At 40.4% G+C, this 12107-nt stretch overlaps 1 protein-coding gene across 3 annotated transcripts in view; it reads right to left on the bottom strand.

Annotated features, from left to right (window-relative positions):
• sorbs2a (sorbin and SH3 domain containing 2a) overlaps positions 1-10050 on the bottom strand; it is a 69703-nt gene extending 59653 nt beyond the window's left edge. Inside the window, exons 1-2 of one of the 3 annotated variants that reach the window (XM_005746944.2) lie at positions 9934-10050; positions 9628-9666 (exon numbers count right to left, since the gene is read on the bottom strand). The gene's annotated coding sequence lies outside the window, so the exon portion shown is untranslated. Of the gene's footprint in view, positions 1-9627; positions 9897-9933 lie in introns of those variants that run through there. The other 2 variants (XM_005746946.2, XM_005746943.2) reach the window with 2 other exon arrangements.
• Between the last annotated feature and the right edge of the window lie 2057 nt (positions 10051-12107).

Here is a 12107-nt window from a genome sequence, read left to right as displayed (position 1 = left end):
ATTATATGCAGGGTTTTCATCTTTAGATGCCAAATTTATGTTTAAACTATGTCTGAATTTGATTTTCAAGTGAGTTTCTTTACTGCACATTTCTGATACATTTTCACTGTTTATTACTTCAGTAAGAGTGATTATTATTTGTGTCATCTTATAACTTCAGTCACATTAACAGCATTTCATTAGCAGCGTTAAAGCTGAGGTGTTATGTTGCCGTTAGCACATCCATAAAGAGCCCTTTCTTCTGTCAGCTTGAAAGCTGTACGAATTTAGAGCATTATTGATGGCTGACCTTTGTGAGGTGTCAGCAAGACCACATCTGTTAGTGTGTATGTGTGCATATGTGTTTCTGTGAGCGCGCGTGTATGCAGGCATCTGCTCGGTCTTTTATCACCAGCACTCATGTGCTGTAAAAGCAGCCCTTACTGTCTGTTACTGTGGTCAAGAGGGTTCCTTTTTATAGGTGATATGTTATCCGTTGGCATACTATCAGGCATGCATTCTTACAGGGCCAGGGAAGACGATGATGATACATTGTGTCTGGTATGCAGAGATCCACAGGAGGTACAGGTATAGACATACCGAGGGAAGAGGCTATGGACTTTAAAGATTCAAGTAATAGAAATGAAATAACTAGGCTAGAATGCCCACCTGGTGGTAGGTTTCAGCGAGTTTCAGCGAGTCTGTGTAAATTGTAGCCTCAGTTTCCTGTTCTTAGCTGACATGTGTTGGTGCTTTTAGGTTTAATGTGCTGTGTGCCCTGAGATGCTGTTCTGCATACCTTGGCAGTAACAAGTTGTTATTTTGACACAGTGTAGCCATTCTCATCTGAACCTCTGGGATCAACAAAAGCATTTTTTTCCAGCTCGGTGGATTTCTTTTTGCTCTTTCTCAGACCACTATCTATAAACCATAGAGATGGTTGTGTGAGAAAATCCCAGCAGATCAGCAGTTTCCGACGTAAGCCAGTGGCTTAACCAACCTCGCCACATTTAAAGTCACTTAAATCACCTTTCTTTAAAGCTTTGAGCTTCAACAGAACATGTTGACATGCTTAAATGGACTGAATTACTGCAATATGATTGGCTTTTTTGATATTTGGAGATGAACAGATGTACTCAAACAAAGTGGTCAATGAATATAATTGCAAGAATCCTTACCAGTCTCCACTGACGTTCAAGAATCATCCTCAGTGCAGGTGGCTCTCATAGTGCATCGTTCATTTAGTAAAGTCTTAAATGCATTCCAAATACTGACATTAAATACAAGACACACTGAAGCTGGCCACAGCCAGGATAACAACACACTGCACGTCACACAGAGTATCCCTGTACCTAACCTTTAAACAACTGCAACTGTTTCATTTTCTCGTGATTACAGCTACATCATACTGTAGAACTCATTCTAAATAAAATACATAAAAGTTCCCACATGACACTCTCATAATCTACTGATGTTTTTATATAAATAAATGTATATAAATAAATATATAGCCCTAACATACAGTGTATACTAAAAGCACCCTCGCAGTCTCTCTCAGAATAGCCCACGGGACAAAGGACAGCAGGGTGGCACACTGATCTTGTGAGAAAATGACTCTTTTATCTGAACAGTGGCACTCTGTCACATCTTTCAGTCATTGCTATCCAAAGAGATCCACATTTGGAACAGCTGATACTGAGGTCCACTCGTCTGGCCAGTGTTAAAGAAGTGGTACAGAATGAGTGCATGGCGTATGAGTACAGGAGGACATTGTCTGGGAATGACATCATGCTACTTTCACTTCTATTCCTGACTTACTTTGATGTCTAAGAGCTGAGCAGGTGAAATGCCAAAGCAGATCTGTAAGAGGGCGATGATGTTGAAGTCTACGTCCTCTCTCTGTTTAGCAGAGTCATTAAAGACAGCTCAAGTATTAAAGTAAATCTTTGACCCCCTAACTTCCATTTGCCCTCATTTATTTTACCCAGCATGACTGCAGTTAGTCAGATATCTATCTTAATCAAGCTAGCTGTGTTTTAGCTGTGTTTTACTTGGTCAAGAGTCAGTTTCCACCTTACACAGATAGAATAAAAAGGGGAAAAAAAATCTTTCCGCCTCCCATCAATCATCCAGTGGATGGTGTAGTTTACCATGAACCCAGCACTTTGGCTTCTGCCCTGCTCCTGTGCTGTAATCAGTCAGAAAGAGTGAGCATTGCCCAGTGTGAAAGCCAGTGTCACTCATGACTCTTCAGTTTGAATAAAGTATTGCTCTTCCAGTGCTTTGACAGATGTTAAGGAAACGCTGATGCAGCAGAAAAAAAATGGTGCATGAGAGAAGTTCAGGAATACCAGAGAATTGAAATATAATAGCAATATAAAGGACTGTGAAGAGCTCAGAGGACGAGAGGGGAACCAGAGGTTGATGCCATAATAACAAAATTATACTTGATAGCATGTTGCTGCATGCAGAAATGTAATTGAATTAAATTATTTTGCAGACATGTGAAATGCTGAGCATAACCCACGCACACTGTCATGTTTATTATATTTTGAATTAATTAAACAGATTACGCATTTCAGCCTTTTTCCTCGGCCATAAATTCTCACCTAGGCTCACTCGGAGGCAGATTCTCAGACTCTTATTGCCATTTGGATGATAAAATCAATCATGGCTCACTTTTTGTAGCATACTGCTACAAAACCGCTGCCGACTCGGTTTTTGATATTTTGCAATTACCAGTAATCCAATAGTGCTGAAGATGTTTGGCACAGTCAGACTGGAGGCAGAGGGAAAAGAGGCAGGACTAAATTAATTTTCTGCAAGATTTCCCATGCACGTGTTTTCAGTATTGTAATAGATCTCCCAAATGAATTTGCTGACTCAGTGGCTTTAATAATCTATCTGTAGCTGTTTGGAAATGCTCCCGGCAGTGTCTTTGGTCTGCTTGCGGTGCTTGTGAAGTCTTCAAAAAGTCCACTAATCAATATGTCCTATAACAACAACGGATAAAATGACTATGTGTATTGTGTAAATTACCAAAGCTACAGATTGTTAGACCTGACTCTGCAGTACTATTGAGCTTTTTAGGCTAATTTCACTAATTGTTTTGATGGTACTGTCCCCAGGTTCCACTCTCATAAACTCATCTTACAGGGAGCTGTTTTCATTCAAATAAATGAATAGAATAAAACAATACTGGACTTAACTTAAAACACAGAAGCCAAAGCAATCTCTGTTTCTGAAGAAGCTGAGGTCTTTTAATATTTGTTGGATGATGCTCAGCATGCTTTGAGTCTGTGGTGTCCACGGGCAGCAGACTGAGGGTAGGGGGCATCAACAAACTGCTGCTGGCCCAGTAGGATCGTGGCTGTAGAGCTTGACTCTCTGATGTCAGTGTCAGAAAGGAGGACGCTGTCCAAGTTAAGCACAGTTTTGGATGCTTTACACCCTTTCCGTGGCATGTTGAACAGTCACAGCAGCATTTGCAGGAAAAGACTCCTTCCACCACAATGCAAAACAGAATGCCACAGGAAGTCGTTCATTATGGCCATCAAACTCTACAACACCTGACATCCTGGACTATTTTTTCGCTTGCCATTTTTTGGATACGCTACCTTCCCGGCACTACAATTCACAGAGACAAAGTTAGGCACTAGCTGTGTTTCCTTAAACTATGATTTAGCAGCTATTGAGCAATCAGAGGCCAACAGAGGGTGTAGCTATATAATTAACACTGTAATTACCGCAGCAGGGCACAAGGATGCGTTTAAGATAACTACTAACTTCTGTCTATATCATTCCCTCTTCTAATTTGTGTGATGCTACATAGGGGGATCAAACTTACAGCTGACATACAGAGATAACCTTTTAAAATGGGGAATAGCATGCTTTCTAGAAGGAAATAGCCAAATATTGGACATGTTAGGCAATGTCATCAAGATATTAAAGATCTTATGTCTCTTTCACTCTGAATGCTGGTAAGTTTCTCGTATTGTAATAAACGTTTAAGGCAGATTAAAGTTCAGCTTTCACCCAATTTGAATAACCAAATTATCCTCACCCTTTAACCCATCATTATGGAAATCATTAAGTCCTAATAGGTCTATCTCTTTTTTTAGCCATGATAATACATGAATAGGCTCTTTAGCACAGTTCTATTGAGTGAATCAGTGTTAGTCTGTTATTTAGCAGGTCTGCTGTGGTCCAGACTGAAATATCTGACTAAATATTGAACAGATGAGCCATTAGGTTTGGAAGACCTTTCCATGGTGTCCAGAGGATGAACTGAAATGACACTGGTGACACTCCTGAAAGGGTAGCAATAAAGTGAATCATTATGTGTGTTTTGTCCAGTGCCTTCATTTATGATAGGCCTGCAAAAATGAATGGCATTCCATCAGTGTCAGATTAATACACACACTTAATACTTAGTAATCACATGCATGTGTAATTGTTGTCTTGTCAGTGTTATGAAGACTGCAACACCATTAAATCTGATCTAACCCTGATACTGAAACACACAATCTTACATTTGAAACCTTTGGAACCGCATCCACCTCTCTCCTTTTCCTTATCAGGGCATGAAAGGACGGCAGACTATCTTGTGCTCCTTACGCAACATAGCTACCTCTTCATGTTTCCCACGTGCGTCTTCTAAGCGTAATTGCTGACAGACTCTCTGGAACACATTTCTAATACACCTCTCTACTCTTCACTGTGGGTAAGCCAGGCCTCTCCTGTGTGACTGCTGAGTGGATTGATAAGTGGTGCTGCGAAATGTGGCCGGTTGCTGATGCAAGCTTTGTGTATATGCCAGTTGGCAGAGCCGATGCAGAAATGAGAACCAACAAATACAAAAGCAAACTTGATAGATGTGCAGCTGGGTGGGGGACCCTGACAAAAAAGAAGATAATGGACTATTAGCAAGTGCACTGAGAGAGTATGGAGAAGTAGAAAGTATGAAAAGTGACTGATAGTTAGAGGTGCTAGGCAAGTGGGGATGCCAGCTGGCTCATAGTTAGCCATTCCTCGCACATCTAAGTGTTTAGTGAGGATAGACACCCTTTCTCAGCTCAGAGCCTGAGTGTTTGGAGAGTCTTTGGTTGATTTTGTAAATGATTAGCTTACATTGTAATCAAAAGGCCAAGGATGGGGTCTTATTACAGTTCAATTTAAGAAATATTCAATATTCAATATTTGATAAGTTAACACAACATCTCTACTACTAACTACTGACGGCATAAACATTTCAAGTGTTTGCAAACTCTTTTAGCAACCTCTTTTATTTTACCATGTAAAATAGCAGAGTTTGGTCCATATTGACATGATAGCATCACGCTGTCGCTGCACATTTGTCTGCCGCACATCCACAATTGTACTGAGATCTGGTGACTTGCATGATCAACAAACCAGTTTGAGATGATATGACAGTGACATGACGATGCAGCCAGCAGGGAATGGGTGCATTGTGGTCACAAAAAGCGATAGACATGGTCAGCAACAATACTTAAGTAGGCTGCGGGATTTAAACAACTCGCATTTATTATGCTTGTGATTATTTGGCCCCCGCCCCTCTGCTTCCTTTAAGGTGTGTTCATGAACAAGTTGGAGCCCAAAGTGTGCCAGGACGATATCTCCTACGTCATTACACTACAATTAGTTGCCTGAATTGTTGATACAAGGCAGGATTGATCCGTGTCTTTATGTTGTGTATGCAGAAATTGATCATCATCAGCCCAGGCACCATTTTTCCCATATTCTATTTTTCAATTTTCATGAACCTGTGTAAATTATGACCTCGGTTTCCTGTGTGGTCTTCTGCTGCTGTAGATGCTCTTCTGCATACCTTGTTTGTAACTTGTGTTTATTTAAGCTACTGTTGCCTTCATTAGCTTGAAAAACTCAAGCCACTCTCCTCTGACCTCTGAGGAGCTTGCTAACTGGATCATTTATCTTTAAAATGCGTTGTATAATATTCTGTAGAAGTATAATCTCAAAACATCAACTGTTGATCATGCAAGTGAGCTCGCTGTACTCAAATGTACAGTCACCAGATCTCAGTACAATCTTGGATGTGTGGCAGACAAATGTGCGGCAATAGCATGATGCTATTGGGCCAACATGGACCAAACTCTCTGCTATTCTACATGGTAAAATAAAAGAGGTTGCTAACAGAGTATAGAAATACTTAGACATGATCTCAACTCTAAAGCAGTGTTTACACCATCAATAGTCAGTAGTAGAGATGTTGTGTTAACTTAGCAAATACTGAATATTTCTTTTCAAAGCTTTTTTGCATTTGTAATGAGACCCCATCCTTGGTCTCTGAGTTCCATGTAAGGTAATTATTTACAAATTCAGCAAGCAATGAGAGTGTAGCAGTGAACCATTATGCCAAAAGTCTACAGTCTAAGCCTACAGTATGATGGAACAATGGCACTGCTTTTTTTTTTGCAATTTAGAGCTACTAATCCTGATTGAACATTTTAATCATAAATTTATTAAACCATTTTCACATTCTAACAGTGAGTAATTACTGTAATGCTCCTGACCAGCATTGGAAATGCTACCTGGATAGCAGAATCAGCAGCAACACCAGCTCTTTCCTTCATTTCCTTGCTAATGATCCTGTTAGTGGAAAGCAGTTATGAAAAAAATCTGTCCTTGATTTATGGGAAGAGCTGTAAATCCTCCTCATAGATTTTCAGCTTCTTCTCAAGCCTGTAATTAAGTAATGGCTCGATTAATCCTATCAAACCGGGGGGGGGGGGTGAGGAGCAGGGATATTTATTAGAAGCCAACAGGAGGAGACTAATACAGGTCAAACACATGATGGTGCTGGTAGACAAGTGTGCAGTCACAATCACGACAACGCACAGTTTGCAGTGGGATTTGAAAACTAGGCGACCAAACAAAATGTCTAAGTTCATTCAGAGACCAACAAGGGGATGCAAACAGTAGCAAAAGGGCAAAGTGTTTTGTGTATAAAAAAAACAGTGCTTACTTTTAGTTTGCCTAAAAAGGGAGAACTGCAGACAGAATTGTCAGCAAATATTGACTATCTCGTTCATCAAAATACTTTTGCTCTCAATTTTCAGTGTCCTTCGTTCTGGTTCTGTTGCATTAGGAGTAAAGCAGTCTGTCCATTTTTTTTTCCGGTGTGAGGAATGTGACCCCTGAAACTCCCTCTTCCTTCTTTGGTAACATTGCTGCTCTGCTACATCAAAAGAGACCTAAATCGCTAAATCAGTTTTGACCACATGACCCAGAAAAAATATTTGTGTGTTTAGCCCAAAGGGGATGAACTTCACACAGCAGTGAATGAAAGTATTTTATTTAATTTATCAGCTGAAAATAAGACATGTAGTAATTACTGCGTTGAGCCTAAATTGTTTTTTCCCGTTGTTTTTCTGTTTTAGGACAATCTTCCCTGTTGGACATTAGTTATATTGTAATTACACATTAATTACATGAAAAATACTAAAGGAGGATCTGCAGGTGGCTGGACTTTACTGTGCTCTTACATTAGAATTAACAAGACTGAAAAAAAAGTATTCTAAATATAATGCCCTATTTTTAACATAAAAGCAAACCACTGACTCTCAGCACTCACTCAGTCTGCTTGGCTCTTTAAATCAAGGCATTTAGTCCCATCTGCTAAACATAACAGGCAGGCTGGGTTGTTAAGACTGCCAAAGCTTAAGGTGTTGGAACAAAGCTGTGGCTGCCTCCTTTACTTTAAGGCTGGCGCTAGAAATGTGTAATCTCTCTTTGAAAAGGCCACATGTCCGACAGCATTTATCACACAGAGAAAGCTCAGGTCTCAGCTCTTCACAGAAAGGCTCGCAACCTTGGAAAACTTGGGTCGTGGGTCAGCTCGGGCACTGTTTGTGCTGTAGGCAAAAATAAAAATGTTTGCTGTAGATCGCGTCACATGCTTTCTCAGATCAGCCTGAAAAAGCTGCACACTATCAGTAAGTCTGCTTAGAAGGAAAGCCACAGCCAGTTTTTAATTCCTTAAAGCTGCTCTAATTTTTTTATTTTATTGTAACACAGAGTGATAGAGATGTGAAATTATCACATGACTGCCAGTTTACCTTCTCAACTACAGCCCTAAGACAAGTTCTTCAAAATATGTTTAACTACTGTTTCGACCTACAGGTGTTCAGTACGTGGACAAACAAACCTCTGATGCTGACTCACTGCCCAGACAGCAGTAACTGCTGTTTGGTCTAAATGTGGCCCACATCTGCAGTTTTCTATGGGCCACTGAGAGAGATGACTCACTTTGACTCAGACAGAAGTTCCACCTTAAATGAGCCAGATGGAAGGTGTATTGCAAATTTTAGGCCACGCATAAAATAACAGAACATTTTCTAACACTGTAACTGAGGATAAGAACAAAAACCAATAGAGATTAATTCAAATGTGAAAGAAAGAAAATTAGAAAAAGGAAAAGATTTCTAAAAACAAGAAGCTGATTTCAGGTCCTTCAGATCCCTACATGCATATATATGTCTGGCATTTTATTCAAACTGTGCCTCTTACACACTGAATATCACTGAGCTGCACTGCACACTGCAAAGAGTTAAGAGTATGGTAGTAGATCCATGCTGCTGATTCCAATTCAGTATTGATGTCCTGTCACCCCCGGGGACTACTTCTAGTGAGAACAGACCCGAGTAAGCACTTAGTGAGCACTAGCCACTGATGAGAAACACTCACATGCAGTAATTATTTTGTTTATTCCTCAACAGCACTCTTTTTAGTCAAAATAAGGGCAAAACTGTTAAAAATCTGAGTTTCCAAGTGCGTGCAAAAATTATCTGGCCACATCTCTGTCGTCTGACATCCGCTGCTCGTTTTCCTGCACTGAAGACAAAACAGCCGTTTCTGTGCGGGGTGACACATCATGCAGTCATCCGTGCTGAGCAGCTTTATTTTTTGGGTAACAGTATGCTGAATGCATATATTTGCACATTTTTGCTCACTAGCTTCTCAGCAGATGGCATAAATATGTGCATATATTTTGCTTGTGATTATTTGCCCCCCCTCCCCTGCGCTTCCTTTAAGGTGTGTTCCTGAACAAGCTGTATGTCATGGGGCTGACAGCAGAGCTGGGAGTCTGACCTCCAAACATCATTGGTCAGCAAACTGGGGAGGGGGAGATATGCTGCAGTGTCTTTTTTTTTCTGCAGAGGGAACATGCTACAACATTGCTTCTACCGCCTGCACATCTCCTTGTATGTGCATTAGCCGTTCCCTTCTTCCCCATTCCTCTCTGCAAAAAATCTCTTCATTCCAGTTTTCCACTTCACCTATTGTGAGAATTTATCCCATCGCTGCTAAAAATGTCAGGCTAACAAAGACTTAAAGTAACACTGCTTGTCTTTTTTAAGTCCACACATGTCCACCAAACAATGGCAGTATGCTGCTATAAGACTGCAACTCCCTATAACTACGCACACAATCATATTCTGGGAGTAAATAAATGGATGTCCAAAGCACAGGTGTCACTCAGTCAGTGTGTAGTGAGGGTTTGGACACGCTGATGATGAAGATTTATTTGTGAGTTAAAGCTGTTGACATAATTACATAGCACAGGTTAACAACCGCTACAGCGAAGAGCCAAGAGGGCAAACTCACCTTTTGTGTTAGGGCATTCCAACACTCCGGAGACTCAATCTATAAATGAGGGAGAGGAGATTAACCCAAGCCGCACACATACTCCCACTGATGGAGCTGTTGCCTCCCACCAATTATCCCTTTTGCATGAGTGCATTCAATCACACGCGTACGCACAACACGCACCGGCCACAATCTGGCAACAGTAAGTGGAATAAGTACAGTAACGCCTGTCACTGTCCACAGGTAAGTAGGGGTGCTTCTCCTTATTCTTAATCCCTCATTCCAGCGCCAAGTTGTTCCTCTTGGTCAGAATCAGATGGTTACCTGATGGTTACTTTTCTTCTCTTCGCGAGCTGATCAAGGTGCATCTCATGAGTTAGTTGGTGTTATGGCAGAGGCTTCTGTTCTCATCACAGCCCTTTCCACTCCATGCGAATTTGATCTCACTTCATTTGATTGCCCCTATTCCTGCCCCCCCCCCCCCCCCCCCCCCCCCTGCTGAATCTATTCTTCCTGCTTTTATTTATTGCATTACTAGCTTGACCTCCACCAGCACCACCACAGTGCTGACCATGCCAGCTGTCTTCAGTTTTTACAGGTCTTCAGCAATCCAGGAGTTGGCACAACGCCCTGTAAGCTGCCTCAGCTTAAGTGGTGGGGTAAACCAATCAGTGGCCTCAGGTCTGTTCCAGGAAGTACCTGCTCTGCAGCCCAATAATCTGAGGGGGGGATGAAGGAGAAAAGGGAGGTGAGAGAATGGTGTGTTTACATATCTTCGGGTCTGACTACAGAGAGAAGAAGGCTTTTCTTTTTCCAAACTGAAGCAATGTAATGTTTCCTCCTTTTCATGCAACACAGCTGTCCTCATCCATAGCACTAATCCAGTTAATAGACAGAGTAAACATGCTGTGTTAAAATGTTGCTGCAGGGTCAGTGACCTTCCTTCATCCATCTCTGCATAATTAATCGATTAGCAGTGTGCAGGAGAGATGGAAAATGAAAAAGACAGGAAAAACGCTGACACGGTCTGTGGAGTTTAAGAGATTTAAGATGTTAATCGCACGTTGCTATCTCCACATTTAAAAGATAGTACTTATGTATGCAGTTCTATGATACTATAAATCCAGAAAGTGCACAGCTGCAGCTCTCTGAGGCTAAATGTTAACACGCTCACAGTGAAAATTCTTAAGATTGGTCCATTTTTTTCAGACCACAGTTAAAAAACGAAATGATGGCTGAAAATACAGGAAAAAATATTTTTAAAGTTCAGTGAAAACGATTTCAGTAGCACTTCATTGCAGGTTTGGACTACGGCAGTGTTGTATGGCAAAAGATGGGACATGCAACCCCCGCAGTATGATAATTGATGTTAAGATAATGAAAATGCTTTGGCTCAACTGGCACTTGTATCTTTATGCTTCCATAAAAAAAATAAAGGTTTTTATCTCAAGTGAAATTCAGTTTAAAGAATAATTGTCAGTCTAACATTATTGCTTTTAATTTAATTTTTTTTATGTAACTTACACCAGCTGTAAGTAATTTCTGATTTTCTATCACTGCTGACCTTTTAAAGGCCTGCCAGGGTGATTACCTTCAGATTTATAGGTATTTGGACTGCCTATGTAATGCACTTAGCTGCAGCCTACAGCTGCAATGATAGTAACTTATACTTTAAAATGAAATTACCTGCACTGTACATCTCTGGTGGAAGTCATACATCTTTAACTCCCTGCATTAAATAATTAATTTGAACTAAAATAAATATAATCAGTGTCATCGGTTGCAAGAGTCAGGAGTGAAATAACATTGATGTTTCATTTATGTCCATAGTGTAGATATGATTGCGTTCTGAACTGTGTTGTTCTGGGTCCCTACCAAAAGGACTTCTTATTATTCTATTTTCTAATAGAATAATAAGAAGAAAAGTTATGTGGGGTCAGATAATATATTCAATTAAAGCACCCTGCAAAACAGAAACAAATCCATAGATTTTAGCACATTATCCAGTATGTGTAATGCAATCTCCAACACAAAGATGCATACAAACTGTATAATACGGGCTCATTGACATTTGTTGTGTCATTCTGTTGAAAGACCTGTCACTATAAATATGTGCTGTACCCTGAAAGAGGACTCATAGCGCCCACCAACAAACAGCACAGCATTACTTAAGCTCATGGTTTAATAGCAGCGTTTTACTGCCCTCCAGTGGTTACTAACACCAAGTTCAGATTTACAATAACAAGATTTTACTTCTCTGTCGTTCTGAATAAGGACATATCAGGTCGTGTAATGAGATGTCAGTTTGTACGCTGCAGTGTTCCTGCAGGCCTCGGAACAATCAGGGAGAACTTGATACTCTGTGAATAAATGTAATAAAATTAAAGCAGAGAGAGAGAAACTGTAAAGTGTGCTTTCTGTACATTTGTTTAGGGTGTACTCTTAAATATAACTTAACAAAAACAGTCTTAAATGACTGTGTTTATGCCTCTAAATAA

This window comes from Pundamilia nyererei, unplaced genomic scaffold, assembly GCF_000239375.1.
Source record: "Pundamilia nyererei isolate P.nyererei 1_Seehausen unplaced genomic scaffold, PunNye1.0 scaffold00186, whole genome shotgun sequence".
Classification (NCBI taxonomy): Eukaryota; Metazoa; Chordata; class Actinopteri; order Cichliformes; family Cichlidae; genus Pundamilia; species Pundamilia nyererei.
Note: the sequence above shows the minus strand (reverse complement) of the source record. Positions and strands in the feature narration are given on the sequence as shown.